Raw genomic sequence first — 12,938 nt, 5'->3', positions numbered from 1 at the left:
TGGAAATATTTATAGTAGCGCCGAGGCGAGACCAGGGGAAGCGCTTGCGATTCGAGGCAGAGTTTTTCTGGCAGCAGGGCGAGCGGCTGGCTGCTTTCTGGAGCTTGCGTGGGTGGGTGAGAGAACATTGGCTTTTGCGACCAGAGTTGATGGCGGTAGGATCCGCATCCCACGCACTTCCCTATAAGGGGGAAGGGACCCCAGCCGAGCGGGACCCCTGTGAGATCACTGCTAGTGGTGAGCTTGGCGAGAGTGGGCCAGAAGGACAGCTGTGTCTTGCTATTCGGGGGATCCTAGGCGCCCTTCGCATTTATAGACCGCTTCAGTGTGGCCCAAGTATCTTGCAGTCCTTACAACAGCCCTGTGAGGTAGGTCAGTGTTGATACCCTCCTTGTGCAAATGGGGCTGAGGGAGATTAGCTTGCCATGGGCCACTTAGGGGGGTCGCGGCCGAGGTGAGATTTGAGCTGGGGGCTTCCCAAAGCCGCAACGCTTCTCCCACTCTCCCTAAGTATTGTTCTCCTGGGTTGGACCAAGGTTCTGCCTTGCATCTGTGGCCACAGCCAGCCAGATGTCTCTGGGAAGCTGACTGGCCAGGCATGAAGCCGAGGGTCTTCCCGTTTGCCCCCAGTACCAGGTACTCAAAAGGTAGAGTGCGTCTGGTCTTGGAGGTTCCATTTAGCCGCAGCTGTCGGTAGGCCTAGTCCTCCAGGAAATTCTTTTGCTTCTTCCAAGCCTTCTAAGCTGGCGGTGCTGAAGTGGGATTTGCCAGAAAGTAGTTTCAAGCAGGAAGCCATGTTGGCCTGCAGTAGAAGAGCAAGATTGGAGTCAAGGGGCACCTTAGAAACCCTGGAGATTTTGGGGGTAGGAGCTTTCATGTGCGGCAAAAGGCACTTTCTCCAAGGGGGCTTTTTCTTGGAAGCTGATACCCTGGAAATCTTGTTGGTCTTTAAGGCGCTAAAGGGATGTAGCTGAGTGGTAGAGCATCTGCTTGGCATGCCGAAGGTCCCAGGATCAGTCCCTGGCATCTCCAGTAAAGGACCTGACAGTAAGCGATGTGAAAGGCCTTTTCCTGAGACCCTGGAGAGCTGCTGTTGACTGAGATGGACCAAGGGTCTGATTCAGTGTAAGGAAGCTTTGTGTGTGTGTTCATGAAAGGTGCTACTGGACTTGACTTTACTGTCGCTCAGAGGAATAGAATCATAGAATTGGAAGGGACCACCAGGGTCATCTAGTCCAACCCCCTGCACAATGCAGGAAATTCACAATTACCTCCCCCCCACCCACACACAGTGACCCCTGTGCCATGCCCAGAAGATGGCAAAGATGCCCTCCCTCTCATGATCTGCCTTATGGTCACATAATCAGCATTGCTGACAGATGGCCATCTAGCCTCTGCCTAAAAACCTCCAGGGAAGGAGAGCTTACCACCTCCCGAGGAAGCCTGTTCCACTGAGGAACCGTTCTAACTGTTAGAAAATTCTTCCTAATGTCTAGACGGAAACTCTTTTGGTTTAATTTCAACCTGTTGGTTCTGGTCCGACCTTCTGGGGCAACAGAAAACAACTCAGCACCCTCCTCTATGTGACAGCCCTTCAAGTACTTGAAGATGGTTATTGTATCCCCTCTCAGTCTTCTCCTCTTCAGGCTAAACATACCCAGCTCCTTCAACCTTTCCTCAAAGGACTTGGTCTCCAGACCCCTCACCATCTTTGTTGCCCTCCTCTGGACACGTTGCAAAGGAGTAGCCGTGTTAGTCTGTTGCTGCAAAACCAAGCTGAAGTCCAGCGGCACCCGAAAGACTAACAGCCTTCCATGGGTCATGCTCACTTCTTCAGAGACGTGGGAGATCAAGAGTGAGCGTTTCAGCGGGGTAGCCATGTTGGTCGGCAGTAGAACAGCGAGGTTGGAGTTCAGAGGCACCTAAAGGACCAACATGATTTTCAGGGTGTAAGCTTTCGAGAGCAAGTGTGGTGTAGGGGTTAGGAGCGGTGGACTCTAATCTGGAGATCTGGGTTTAGAATCATAGAGTTGGAAGGGGCCATACAGGCACTCTAGTCCAACCCCCTGCTCAACGCAGGATCAGCCTAGAGCACCCTGACAAGTGATTGTCCACTCTGCTTAAAGACTGCCAGTGAGGGGGAGCTCACCGCCTCCCCCCCCCCGTCGAGGTAGCTGATTCCACTGTCAAACAACTCTTACTGTAAAAAACTTTTTCCTAATATCCAGCCGGTACCTTTCCACCTGCAATTTAAACCCATTATTGCGAGTCCTATCCTCTGCTGCCAACAGAACAGCTCCCTGCCCTCTAGGTTTGATTTCCCACTCCTCCACAGGAAGCCTGCTGGATGACCTTGGGCTAGTCATAGTTCTCTTAGAGCTTTCGCAGCCTCACCTACCTCACAAGGTGGCTGTTGTGGGGAGGGGAAGGGAAGGTGATTGTAAGCTGCTTTGAGTCTCCTTAAAAGGTAGAGAGAGTCGGCATATAAAAGCCAACTCTTCTTCTCGTTGGTCTCTAAGGTGCTACTGGACTTGAATCTAGCATTTAGAAACACCTGTTAGTCTATGAGGTGCCACTGGACTCCCGTTTCATTTTGGACAAGAAGGTAACCAACAACGGAAGTTGGGATAAGAAGGCCTGATTGCAGTCCAGGGTTATGCCTGCTGAGGATAAGAACATAAGAAAAGCCCTGGTGGATCAGACCAAAGTCCATCAAGTCCAGCAGTCTATCCACACAGTGGCCAACCAGGTGCCTCTAGGAAGCCCACAAACAAGACGACTGCAGCAGCATTGTCCTACCTGTGTTCCTCTAATGGCACCTAATGTAATAGGCAAGCTCCTCTGATCCTGGAGAGAATAGGGATGCCTCATGACTAGTATCCATTTTGACTGGTAGTCATGGATAGCCCTCTCCTCCATGAACATGTCCACTCCCCTCTTCAATCCTTCCAAGTTGGCAGCCATCACCACGCCCTGAGGCAGGGAGTTCCACAATTTAAGGATGCCTGTGAGTTCTCCTAAGAAGTGAGACTTCCCCCAATTTTTCTGCCTTTTGGGGTTGTTGTTATAAGAGAAGTTCCCCAAAAGGAAGATCAAAGAACTGTTTCATTGAGCACTGCCACAGTAGCAGGGGAAGGGGGAGCAGCTAGGAGAGTGCGGTGACCCTCCTGCTGAGCGCTGGATTTGGGCCAGGAGGAACCTTGTGGGTGAGGTCTGGGGGGGGGATGGTGGCTCAGGAGGGACTATATGGCATCCCTGGCTTTTGCTGTATAGCACTCTGGCCAGCTGTTCCCAGGGGAGGTGACACCAGCGCAGGAATTGAGATGGGCCGAGCCCCCCCCTTGCTTCCCTTTGCAAAAGCTGGCGCCTGCTCTGGAGGTGCGGCATGTCCTCCCCAGCCCGGTGGGTGACAGAGGGAAGGGGAGATGGGCGAATGAGTTTCCCCTCCAGCGTGCTTGCCAGGAGCGATCAGGTCGGTGTGCGCCGGCCTGGGACGGGCATGCTGTTCTTCTCCTCCCGGGGTCTGAAGGCTCCACCGGAACAAGGACTCCTACGGGCGGAGGCTGCGCTGGCTCGGGGCCTGGGGCTCGGGGCGGGCAGCACCTCCCGCTTTCCCTGAGGTCACACTTGCACAATGCCCCCTGCTTTATCTCCGCGCATCTCACCCAGACCCCCGTGCCGTCGGGATGGAATTTCTGGCTCTTTGCTTCTGTGACGTCGCCTCAACCGTTCTGCTGTTTTGTCCCAGCCGTATTGTAAATAGATTTGAATCGTATATATAAATATATATAATTTTTTACATCACCTTCATCTCTTTATCTTCTAGTGTTTGCCTTTTTTATTAAGAAAAAAAATACAACAACACAACCCACCACCCCAAACCCCAATCCCTCCTGTCTGTTTAGCAGGCTGCTGATTCCTTTTCTGTTAAGCCTTCGTATGGCCAAGCTTTGACTCCTAACCAGAAGGAAACTCCAGAGCTGTCTTCTATTGCCTTCAGAAGTTGGGGAAGCGCAGGATGTGTTGCGATGGTCTAGAAAGAAGGCAGAGTGTTGGGGGAGAGATCTTGAGAGCGATGGCTTTTGGAAATAAATGTAACCCTTTGTCTCATTTTGTGGGTTATCTCCTGGACAGCAGAAGCAGGCAAGCTGAAAGATACCAGAAACCCTTTCCCAGATGCTTCTGAAATCTTGGCTCTGCTTCAGCAGTAGCTGAGCCAGCATGGTGTAGTGGTTAGAGAGTGGGGGTTTGGAGCGGTGGACTCTGAGCTAGAGAACCGGGTTCGATTACCCACTCGGCCACATGAGCGGTGGGCGCTACTCTGGTGAACCAGGTAGGTTTCCCCACTTCTCCACATGAAGCCATCTGGGTGACCTTGGGCTAATCACAGTTCTCTCCGAACTCTCCCAGCTCCACCTACCTCACAGGGTATCTATTGTGGGGAAGGGAAGGTGATTGTAAGCCGGTTTGAGTCTCCCTTAAGTGGTAAGAGAAAGTCGGCATACAAAAACCAACTCATCTTCTTCAAACTGCTACACTTCAGTATAATCCACACATTGTTTGCTTTGACCATGCCAGAGGACAATAGCCGTGCCTGCTGTGTTGCTGGGAAGGACAGGGGTAAAGATTGCATTTAACTTTGAGGAGAAATGTACATTTTACTCCTCCAGGGGCAAACAGCCGTATGTGGCTTGGGACCAGGGGATCTGAAGGATCCTCTTCCCCCACAGGCTCCTGCCTGGGAATTAAGATCACAGGATGAGGCCCTCCTGACTGTCCCATCAATCAAAGAAACTCGTTTGGGGGTATTTGAGACAGGGCCTTTTCGGTGGCAGCCCCATAATTATGGAACAACCTCCCCAGGGAAGTGTACCTGGCCCCCTCTCTTTCGATCTTTCGGAGACAGCTGAAGATGGTTTTATTTAGGACTGCATTTGATTAAAGCAGTCCTAAACTGTGACTTTGACATTTTGGTTTTCATGTATTTTTATGTATTCTTATTTCATGTGTTTTATTTATATTGTAAGGTGCCTTGAGCTCCGTAAGGAAGAAAAGCAGCTAATAAAATGTTTTAAATAAATAAAGTCCTGCCAGAGCAGGTTATGAAACTCCAAAAATACACATACAAAATGTGAAATGAAATGACACAGATGCCTGTAAAAGATACCATCGCCGTAGAACCACCGTCAGGACAGCAGGCGAATAATTCAGACAAGCAAGATGAGTATCCACCTCCAGAGCTGGGCCCGGCCCTTTGTGGCAGCTGCATCTTAGCATCAGAGGTCATAAGAAGAGGTTATTGTTTCGTGACCCCATAAATGTGACCTCCTGGGCTGCTAGCATGGTGTAGTGGTTAAGAGTGGTGGACCCTAATCTGGAGAACCGTGTTTGATTCTCCACTGCTCCACACAAGCGGCGGACTGTAATCTGGAGAACAGTTCGATTCCCTGTTTCTCCACATGAGCGGTGGTCTCTAATCTGGTGAACTGGGTTGGTTTCCCCACTCCTCCACATGAAGCCTGCTGGATGACTTTGGGCTAGTTACAATTCTCTACGAACTCTCATCCCCACCTTCCTCACTAGAGCCAGCGTGGCGTAGTGGTTAAGAGTGGTGGTTTGGAGCGGTGGAGGCTAATCTGGAGAGTGTCCCTACTCCTACACATGAAGCCAGCTAGGTGACCTTAGGCTAGTCACAGCTCTCTCAGCCCCACTTACCTCACAGGGTGTCTGTTGTGGGGAGGGGAAGGGAAGGTGATTGTAAGCCAGTTTGAGACTCCTTAACAGGCAGAGAAAAGCGGGGTATAAAACCCACCTCTGCTTCTTCTAGAAGCCAGAGCTAGCTTCACTTCCCTCTCATCTGTGGGCTTGGCCATAGCTGGGTTTGCTGCTGTGTCGCGTGTCCCTTGGCATCGGATATGAAGAGGCACAGCCAATAGAAGATCAGGCAGCATTTTGAATGGGTCCCAGCTGAGCCTAACCCTGTGAATTTAGGCAGCTCATGAGAGGGAGGGCAGGAAGGAGATGAGTCGGTGCTCAGCTTTGGTGCCCCTTTTGTTACATGCCCACCGCAAATCCTTTCAAACCTAAATTTTTACTGCTGTAACAAAAAATGCATCATTTACAACATAGCATATATTGCACTGTTTGGCATTGTCATGGCATTTAAAAGTGTCAAGTGTTCCACAAGCAGTTTTGCCCAATAGTTCATAAAATCATAGAATTGGAAGGGACCACCAGGGTCATCTAGTCCAATCCCCAAGACAGGTGCAAAATGCCGTGCCCTGAGCTGCCTTTTCATGTATAACTGAGTTTTTCCTGCCTAAAAGGCAGGAACAATAAATGTAAACGTTGGAAAACATTTTTTTTAGTAAATAAAAAAACGGATTATTTGAATAGAAGGAATCTTGTAGAGCCATAGTAGGTAAGACTGCCAGCACATTTGGATATAAAAGTTTCTAGAACCCTGAAAACGCTGAAGTCTTCATAATTTATGCTTACACCTATATTGATTATTTCCAAAATTAGTCACATTTAAATAACTTATCGCTGTCGCTTATGTCCACAGTCTGTGTTGGAATTATCTTGTGGTGTGGGCTGTTTTGCATAAACATGTTTACAGTTTGCATTTTGCATGGGTAAAAACTGTCACTCACCTCAAAGATTAAATATTGCATAGGAGGTTTTTCCTTTTCTGCTGCCCAAATTTCCCTTTCTCATCAGTAAAGTTGAAAAAGTTCTCAGAGGGATAAGAACATAAGAAAAGCCCTGCTGGGTCAGACCAAGATCCATCAAGTCCAGCCGTCTGTTCACACAGTGGCCAACCAGGTGCCTCTAGGAAGCCCACAAACCAGACGGCAGCAGCATCCTGCTTATGTTCCACAGCACCTACTATAATAGGCCTGCTCCTCTGAGACTGGAGAGCATAGGCATGCATCATGACTAGTATTCATTTTGACTAGTAGACTTCTGTGAACATGTCCACTCCCCTTAAAGCCTTCCAAGTTGGCAATCACCACATCCTGGGGCAGGGAGTTCCACAATGTAACTATGCGTTGTGTGAAGAAATATTCCCTTTTGTTTGTTTTGAATCTCTCACCCTCCAGCTTCAGCAGATGACCCTACATTTTGCTATTATGAGAGAGAAAAGCTTCTCCCAGCCCACTCTCTCCATACCATGCATAATTTTATAGACCTCTATCATATCCTGCAAAGAAGGTGCTTGTTCATTCTTGCTCTGAGAGAGAAGGGCATCTATGATTGGGTGTTTCGGCTTCGCATGCTTCGGGAGGCAGGACTACCCACCTCTCTCTAGAACAGGTCACCGCACTTCCAAATGAGGTTACCTGCATAAATGTGGTTATCTCCAGGAATTTCCCAGGCCAGAGTTGGCAACCCTATCAGAAAACTATGGGGTCATAAGAACATAAGAAAAGCCCTGCTGGATCAGGCCGAGGCCCATCAAGTCCAGCAGTCTGTTCATACAGTGGCCAACCAGGTGCCTCTGGGAAGCCTACAAGATGACTGCAGCAGCATTTACCTTGCCTGTGCTCCACAGCACCTAATAGAATAGGCATGCTCCTCTGATACTGTAGAGAATAGGTATGCATCATGACTAGTATCCATTTTGGCTAGTAGTCATGGATAGTCTTCTCCGTGAACATGACCACTCCCCTCTTAAAGTCTTCAAAATTGGCAGCAATCATCACATCCTGGGGCAGGGAGTTCCATAATTGAACTATGCATTGTATGAAGAAATACTTCATTTTCTCTGTTGAATTTCTCACCCTCCAGCGTCAGCAAATGACCCCGCATTCTGGTGTTATGAGAGAGGGAGGCAATAAGGGTGTTCTGGGGAAATTACAGCTAATCTCATAAGGACATCAGAAAAGCCCTGCTGGATCAGACCCAGGCCCATCGAGTCCAGCAGTCTGTTCACACAGTGGCCAACCAGGTGCCTCTAGGAAGCCACAAACAAAACAAGTGCAGCAGCACCATCCTGCCTGTGTTCCACCGCACCCAAAATAATAGGCATGCTCCTCTGATACTAGAGAGAATAGGTATGCAGCATGACTAGTATCCATTCTAACTAATAGCCATGAATACCCCTCTCCTCCATTAACATGCGCATTCCCCTCTTCAAGCCTTCCAGGTTAACCTAAGGACATAAGAAAAGCCCTGATGGATCAGACCAAAACCCATCAAGTCCAGCAATCTTCACACAATGACCAACCAGGTGCTTCAAGGAAGCCCACAAACAAGACGACTGCAGCAGCATTCTCCTGTCTTGTGTTCCACAGCACCCAATATAATAGACATGCTCTTCTGGTACTGGGGAGAATAGGTATGCATCATGACCAGTGTCCATTTTGACTAGTGACCATGGATAGCCCTCTCCTCCATGAACATGCGCACTCCCCTCTTCAAGCCTTTCAGGTTAATGTAAGAACATAACAAAGGCCCTGCTGGATCAGACCCAGGCCCATCATGTCCAGCAGCCTGTGGCCAACAGTGTGCCTCTAGGAAGCCCCCAAAGTCCAGTGGCCAACCAGGTGCCTCTAGGAAGCTCCCAAACAAGACGACTGCAGCACCATTCTCCTGCCTGTGTTCCACAGCACCTAAGATAATAGGCCTGCTCTTCTGATCCTGGATGACAACTTGGGTTTTTTCCCTCTCCCCAGATGTTTTGGATTTTGTGTTTTCACGTTTCTTCTGCCAATAGGGGCTTTCCCCCACAGCACAAGGAACTTTCCCCTGATGAACTCGGTGAGCTTGGGTATGAGGAAAGTCTCAGCTTGACCCTTCTCGACAGAAACAGGGTTGGGCCTGGTTCCACGCCACTGGATATGCTGCCTACAGTTAGCTAAAGCATCTTCAAGAGAAATTGGAACGCCCTCCTGATAAACGTGCCTAATACTGAAGCCAGAAATCATTTTGAATGCTGATTCTCCTCAATTCCCTTTCCTAAAATGGAAACATTCTGGATCCCTGCTCGATCATCTTAAGGAAGCTGAACTGCATTTTAACCTTCAGCATATGTGCTGTGAGGTCATAATTCCTTCGGTGTGATCTGCCTCCAGGCCAGATTGGCCAGGGATCCTGGAGGGGTTTTTTTTGCGGGGGGGGGCATCTTCTGGGCATGGAGTCACTGGGGGTGTGGGGGGGAGGCAGGTGTGAATTTCCTGTGTTGTGCGGGGGGTTGGACTAGATGACCTTGGTGGTACCTTCCGACTATGATTCTTCCCAAGGACTGAACTGGGTATCGAAAAGACCTGCTAAGGCCACATGCTTCAAGGTGGAAATGAGCCGCCACCCAAGAGCCCCACTGGGCAAAGGCCTTGCCCACTTCCCTGAAACATCGGGCAAGGGCCACATAGGGTTGCCAACCTCCAGGTAGTAGCTGGAGATCTCCTGCTGTTACAACATGAGACATGATAGAGGTCTATAAAATTATCCATGGTTTGGAGAGAGTGGACAGGGAGACGTTTTTCTCCCTCTCCCATAATACTAGAACACGAGGTCATCTGTTGAAGCTGGAGGTTGACAGATTCAAAACAGATAAAAGGAAGTGTTTTTTTTCACACAACGTATAGTTAAATTGTGGAACTCCCTGCCCCAGGATGTGGTGATGGCTGCCAACTTGGAAGGCTTTAAGAGGGGACATATTCATGGGGGAAAGGGGTATTCATGGCTATTAGTTAAAATGGATACTAGTCATGCTGCATACCTATTCTCTCCAGGATCAGAGGAGCAGGCCTATGATATTAGGTGCTGTGGAACACAGGGAGGATGGTGCTTCTGCAGTCGTTCGGAGGCTTCCTGGAGGCACCTGGTTGGCCACTGTGTGAACAGACTGCTGGACTTGATGGGCCCTGGTCTTATCCAGCATGGCTTTTCTTATGTTCTTATGAACTGACTTCCAGCCGAAGGAGATCAGTTCCCCTGGAGAAAATGGCTGCTTTGGCCATTGGACTCTATGGCAATGAAGTCCCTCCCCAAACCCTGCCCTCCTCAGGCTCCGCCCCAACATCCTCCCGCCGGTGCAGGGGGACCTGGCAACCCTAGGCCACTCTTGGGTGCTCAGAAGAGCCACACGGAGCTCCCGAGCCACAGAGTATCACTGTGGGAAGAGGAATTCTTTTGACCAGCAGAGGGCCTGAGAGAATTCGCCACTCTTCAATCACCAGAGTTCCTTTTTTGGTTTGGACTTCCAAACTCTCCTCCCTCTCCCCGGCCCAAGTGTGGGCATACATGTTTGGCAGGGGGGGTTGAAGGCTGAGCCCCCTGGGAAATGTTCCTTGAGCCGGACCTCCCTGTTTGTTTACGGTCTGCTCCGTGAGCTAAACCGAAAGCCATCCAGGATCCTCGTATCTTTACAACCGCCTCCTCCTCTGCAGGTGGCTTTTCCCATTCAGCTCCCCTTAGGGCAAGCTACTTTTTCTGCAACTGCCAGGGTCGACAGAGAATGTCCCAGAATCATAGAGTTGGAAGGGGTTACCAGGGTCATCTGGTCCAACCCCCTGTGAGTTGAAGGACGTTCATCCCTCCCACCCTCCAGTGACTAGAAGATGGCAATAAAACCCCTCCAGGATCCCTGCCCAATCTGGCCTGGAGGAAAATTGCTTCCCGATCCCAAAGTGGCAATCAGCATTATCCTGGGCATGCAAGAAAGGGCCCAGGGAAATCTGCAATCTGCATTCAGTGACTCCATGCCTCATATAATAGAATCACAGTGCTAGGAAATACATGGGCACCATGTTGGGGACACCCTGCTCTTGTGCCTTTGCAACCCTAGCATTGGGGAGGTTTGGGGCAGGGAAGCAACGAGCTGCCTATGTTGGCCACAAATCGAAAGCTCTCCTTGTTTGCTTTCCACCGCTTAATAGCTGTTTTCTTTTGCCCAGGTGCTTTCACGGATCCTGTTATTAAAGCGGGGTGTGTGTGTGTGCGTGTTGTGTGTGTCATGTTTTTGATAACCTCACAACTCCAGCGGCCCGGCGAAAGGGGGGGTGTTGCTTATCGAGGCTGGCGTTCTGTGAGAACTAGAGGACAGGAAGCATGGAATCATACCAGGGTGAAAACCACAGGGGACCTCTGCCTCGCCAGCGAAGGGAAAGGCCCAACCTTTGGGGTCTATTGCAGTGTGGATGCTCAGCGGCTGTCAGCTTCCTTATCCCTCTACGTGATGATTGGATGAGGCCAAAAGGGGTCCTGCCGGCTCACTTGCTTCTTTACTCCAAGTTCTCTGGAGACATGATCGAGGCCTATACAATTATGCATGGTGTGGAGAGAGTGGACAGGGAGCAGCTTTTATCCCTCTCTCATAATACTAGAATGTGGGATCATCTGCTGGAACTGGAGGGTGATTCAAAACAGATAAAAGGAAGTAAAAGGAACTGGAACTCTGGATCGGAGTGTCTTTTTCTCAGCTGGGCAGGCTGAGCCTCAAGTTCTAGAGAATGTGGGGTGGGGCCCTGCATTATCCTCCAGTTGCAGCTTTCTTGGAATAGGTTCACTTGTCGTACCAAGAGGTCCAATCCTAACAAGAGCTGCGGTACCACTGGCACATTGGGGAAGGGCTGTGGCTCAGTGGCAGAGCATCTGCTAGGCATGCAGAAGGTCCCAGGTTCGATCCCTGGCATCTCCAGTTAAAGGGACTAGGCAGGTAGGTGATATGAAAGACCTCTGCATGAGACCCTGGAGAAGCTGCTGCCTGTCTGATTAGACAATACTGACTGATGGACCAAGGGTCTGATTCAGTATAAGGCAGCTTCATGCGTTCATGTGTTCGCATTTTCATCTCAAAATGATGTTTTAAAAATCCAATTTAAATGGGAACCATTCTAGGTTAGAGACACTCGGCTAGGCAGTACCTAAGTTGCCAACCTCCAGGTGGTTGGAGCAACCCAAAACAGCACTATAACACTATAAAGCAAATAAGTGAATTTTATAAAGTGCAAAGTGAATAAATATATACAGCATATACAAAGGGAGTACAACCAGACACAAAATTTGCAATAACAATCCAATAAATATGACTTATCAAGAGGATGCCAAGGATCCTGATTCAACAGGTAAGTTCAGGTAATCAACCAATTAAGGTATCATTTGATATTAGAATTTTTTGAATCATTCAAATTCTTTTTAGGTTGCAGTTATTGGAACAAAGCCACAGGAAAAAGATGTCAGACGTGTTGTCTAGATCGGGACCACGTTTCGCATATGGCTTCTTCGGTGACCTGTATCTGTGTATCAAAAATGCATGTATTCAACTAATAAATCAACATTTATAATAGACATTAAAACATTATTTAATCAATAATAAAAAGACTATGCAAGCATAAATATTCTTACCAATAATAGATATAAGTATAAGTGCCTTAGTAGGTGTTGTCTCATAGGGACCGCAAAGATTTGTATCCAGGTCTCCAAAAGGACACTTCAATAAATTTCACTCCGGCCCAAGAAATGATTGTTGATCAATTAAATAAAGATAAATCCATTGTCATAAAGGAGGCAGATAAGGGTGGATCTATTGTTATTTTAAATTACTGTGATTATGACAATGAAAATTTGCGACAGCTTTCCAATTCTGCTTTCTATCGTCCCATTTCTACTAACCCTGTTAAAGCTATAGAATTAATTATTAGAACAACTGTCTATGAAGGTCTTGCAGCTGGCTATATCACATCACAAACTGCTGAATTCCTACAGAATAAATTTCCTAGAACACCTGTATTTTACACTTTACCCAAAGTGCATAAAACTACTCGCCCTCCCCCTGGCCGTCCTATTATTTCCGGCTCAGGATCACTTCTAGAACCTATTGCCCAGTTCCTAGATTATTATTTAAAACCTTATGCTTCTTCTACCTCTTCGTTTCTTCTAGATTCTCGAGATTTTATTTTTCAACTGGAAAACAAATCTATTCCATCTGATAG

General features: G+C 48.6%; 1 protein-coding gene across 1 annotated transcript in view; it reads left to right on the top strand.

Moving 5' to 3' along the window:
• Positions 1-11,102, top strand: part of LOC130480597 (cathepsin K) — a 243,663-nt gene extending 232,561 nt beyond the window's left edge. Inside the window, exon 8 of the mRNA XM_056853200.1 lies at positions 11,090-11,102. The gene's annotated coding sequence lies outside the window, so the exon portion shown is untranslated. The remainder of the gene's footprint in view (positions 1-11,089) is intronic.
• The last annotated feature ends 1,836 nt before the right edge of the window (positions 11,103-12,938 follow it).

The sequence above is a fragment of the Euleptes europaea genome, chromosome 7 (assembly GCF_029931775.1).
Source record: "Euleptes europaea isolate rEulEur1 chromosome 7, rEulEur1.hap1, whole genome shotgun sequence".
Taxonomy (NCBI): domain Eukaryota; kingdom Metazoa; phylum Chordata; class Lepidosauria; order Squamata; family Sphaerodactylidae; genus Euleptes; species Euleptes europaea.
This window is presented reverse-complemented; position numbering and strand designations above follow the sequence as displayed.